The sequence below is a fragment of the Brassica oleracea genome, chromosome C1, assembly GCF_000695525.1.
Source record: "Brassica oleracea var. oleracea cultivar TO1000 chromosome C1, BOL, whole genome shotgun sequence".
In the NCBI taxonomy this organism is placed as follows: domain Eukaryota; kingdom Viridiplantae; phylum Streptophyta; class Magnoliopsida; order Brassicales; family Brassicaceae; genus Brassica; species Brassica oleracea.
The window spans coordinates 12320044-12323937 of record NC_027748.1 but is presented as its reverse complement, the minus strand read 5'-3'; the positions used below and the strand labels follow the sequence as shown (position 1 = coordinate 12323937).

General features: G+C 31.0%; 1 protein-coding gene and 1 long non-coding RNA gene across 2 annotated transcripts in view; both read right to left on the bottom strand.

Annotated features, from left to right (window-relative positions):
* The window catches only part of LOC106331747 (clp protease-related protein At4g12060, chloroplastic-like), a gene marked incomplete at its 5' end in the record, with an annotated part of 22519 nt that overhangs the window by 12100 nt on the left and 6525 nt on the right, over positions 1-3894 (bottom strand). The window lies entirely within an intron of this gene.
* LOC106314323 lies at positions 2492-2872 on the bottom strand. The gene is made up of 3 exons (XR_001264564.1): positions 2855-2872; positions 2663-2760; positions 2492-2586 (listed from the first exon to the last, which is right to left on the bottom strand). It is a non-coding gene; the product is annotated as an uncharacterized LOC106314323 (long non-coding RNA).

Sequence of the window (3894 nt, the reverse complement as noted above, 5' to 3'; positions counted from 1 at the left end):
TTTCGGTATCTCTCTCTTTACTTGACAACACAGAGACTGTGTAACTCAAGTTTGGGTGAGGTACCAAGCATTTGATCATATTTGCTTTGATGTTGTTTCATGAGTCATGCATTGCATACCTATTTGCATAAAAAAAAAAAAACAAATTCATTTAGTTTGCATCATTTTGCATTTCTAGGAAAGTCTAGAGCATGTAGGTTGCATTCACTTGCATTGGGAGCAATGATTTTAAATGCCTTATAAAGAACACTATGTTTCACCTGAAAAGCTATGCACCTCTCGAAAAGACTTGTATGTTTCGTGCCTTGAAAACTCATATGTTTCGTGCCTTTAAAACTCTTCTTAAAACTTGTTGATTGCTGAAACCTAGTCTTTGAAGCCAACTACGACCCTATTTGAACTAAACAAACTTAATGCTTCTTGCTTAGGGTTCCTTGTGTACTGAGTCATGGCTATACACACTTGAGTTGTCGCATCTTTTATACCAATCTTTTTTGACAAACTCTAGTGGTAGACCACTCCCAAAAACCTTTCCCTCCTTTTAAGCTTTCATTGTTTGATGAGTGAGGCCTTCTTAGGAAAGTCTTACATGTGCATAATGTTGAGAGTATCGGGAACGACAATGCTTGATCTTCATTCTTGCTAGATTAGGCACATCATTGTCTAGCTATAGATGGGGGTGAGTGTTGTAAAGTTTGATTTGGGAGTATCAGAAAGTGGAAGGAAAAGAGTGAACTCTTGTGCTTAATTGACTAGTCTTTATGGGATAAGTAGAGAAACTTCTAGCTCAGTTTACGAAAAGTCTTGGCCCCCGAAAAAAAAGAGAAAAAAAAGAAGAACAAAAAAATTAAAAAAAAAATAATAAAAGAAAGAAAGGGGGCTAGCAAAACTGTTTAGAGCTAAGTTTTGTTTTGAAGTTGAGAAAAATCCTTATGAGATTTCAAAGAAAAGAGTTTTGTTGTGCAAGGTGTTCTTGAGATCTTTTGGTGAGAGATGTGAGTTGGGCTTGACATTTGGGAAAAATTGTGTAATTGTATGTTTGGGAAAAGGGTAGAACAATGGAGATTGAGCATTGTATGCATGAGTTGGTCCCTTTCTTAGATATATTATGTGCAATGTCAAGGTTACTTCTTTCGAGAGTAAACTACCTTAAAGATTTTATGTTTCGAACCTTTTGAATAAAAGCCTTCCCTTACCCAAATGACTTGGACCGACTGAATATTTGCAAGAATTCACTAGATGTTTTGTGCTTAATGAATGTGAGAGTTGGTTGATTTGAATGTGTGGATGCTTGATGATGAGTGTAGGGGCAAAAGGAGTTGAGATAGGACTAGAGAAGCTAGAGTGTAATAAGAGAGTGTGGTAATTGTGTTTGCTAGTTGTGTTTCTTTTGGCTATGAGCTCCCACCTTCAAACCTCTCTCCCTATGAGTTCTAGAAAGTTCACTTGTGGACAAGTAAAGAACAAGTTTGGGGGAGTTGATATCTTGCATATTTCTATTGTTTTATCCATTCACCCATGTGCATTTTGATCATATAGATTAGGATTTAGCCGTGTTTAGGTTCACTACAAGAAAATAGTAATATTGCAATAGTAATATATTGTTGCAATATGTTTATTTATTGTTGCAAATATTAAATTGCAATAAAAATGTGACAAATTTTAATTTCTTGCAATTTGAATGTTGCAAATCCATATTTGTCGCAGATACGTAGTAAAATTAGCAACAAATTGAGTTGTTGCTATATATGTCATATTTTTGCAACAATTTCTTATAGCAATTTTGTTGTATATTTATAACATTTTTTGTAACCATAAATGGTGGCAAGTCATTGCTACTTAAAATATATAGCAAACAACATTGCAAATTTACAATTATTCTTTTTTGAAATTTAGTAATATTAATGCAACAAAATTTTTATATAAAATATTTTGGACGTTGCAATTTAAAATCATTGCGAAATTTGCTATGTAAAAGATATAGCAAATGTTGTTGCCAATTTCCTGTAATTGCTTTTAAATAATTGATTTGGTGCAAATGTTTTTTGACGGTGACTACTATATGGTTAATAATTAATATTCTAATAAAATTAGTAGATATTAACTGTGTTGCATAGAATAATTATTTTAGTATTCTATTTTAAGAAATATTAGGTGTGTTATTTATTTTTACGTTATATATATCTTATAATAAAAAAGTCAAATGACCAATTTTATTAAATAAATAAATTATTAAAAAGTTCAACGATGCATTAATAGAGAAAAACCAGAGATAATTTAAAACTAGAAAAAAACTAATAAAACCTTAGAAAAAATAACAAAAGCAGTCAAGTAAAACTTAGTTGTTGACATCCCTCCATAGAATAGCTGACATCCTCGATAGAATAGCTGGAAAAAGGATCGCTATCATTTTTCCAAGCCTTCAAGTTTGCTCAGCCTTTCTTTGATATACCTTAAATAAGTACCACCATCGATCTTTTACTTTTACGTGTTGCGGTGCAGTTGACCAGTTTCGATATATATGGGCTAGGATAATCAGATCGAATGATTGTTCTTATCTCACTAGTGATTGAATCACGTTTGAACCTATAAAAAAATAGAACGTAACAGAAAAATTTAAAGTGACGTATGTAATATATATATATATATATATACTTTTTACCACAATGATCCATTCACTTTGGAAGGATTAAGAACACCTAAGACATTCCTTGGCTGGGCTGCTTCTTGATTATGACCATCATTTGCCATCTGATTCATCTGAAAAAAATTACCAGACTTAAAACTTAAAAGTAATTCATGAAGGATATAAAACGCACAAGGAAAAACAAAAGAATTTCTGGAGATGAGTTACTTTGGAAGAACTACGGTCTTGCAGAAGTCAAATGAATTATTAAAAACACCGGTATAAGCTCTTTATATATATGGAAACAATAAAATCTAAGTGAATCTTGATAATGGGTTATCCATATCTGTTAATATATTATTCTGTAAACAAACTAAAAGTCAAGCTGTAAATGCAATATAAGGCGGAACTACATTTGATACAATAAAAAAACATTCTAGTAGTTGCCAAGAAATTACGTAACAAGAAAGATCACGTAAACAAAGGAATTACGTAACAACCCATTTTGCAACAATGACGCAAAAGAAATTTGAGAAGTTACCTGCGGCTGTTCTGCACCTTCCTCATGTGATCTACGATCTATCCGACGTAGTAAAACATGAACTTTGACAGAGAAGAAACAAGAATTACACTAAAACTGTATTAGTAAAAAATTAGATGTATCTCTGGATAAGAAAGATATTCAGAGAGAAGAGGCGAAGTTAATTAATAAATTCTTAGCAATCTAATATTAAAGAAGTGGCAACCAAAAGTACAAAAGTACATAATTAATATACGAAAAACCATTTAATTTCTTTTTATAAAAAAAACATATAATAAAAAATATAATCACTGTCACATTTTTTGCGATATATTTTTAATTTTTTTTTTTTTTGCAAATTAGCAATGATTTTAAAATGTTGAATGTTGAATGTTTCTTGCAAAATTTGCAAGATATTTTTTTATGTTGCAAAATGTTACAATTTAGTAACGAAAATATGAAAATATGCAACGTCTGTTATAGTTGTTATTTTGCAACAAATTTGTAATGAAACTGTAACGAATATTCTTTATAGCAAAAATATTGCAATAATCATAACAAATTATTAACGAAAATGGACGTTGCAATTTTTCTGTTGCAATAGAGCTATTTTCTTGTAGTGAGGGGACCAAAGACACATAACTTGAAGTGATTATGTTATTCTTTTTTTTAACGCTGAGTAACACATTACATCATCATATAATCTCTAAATCTATTAGATATGATGATCAACTACCTGCAACATATG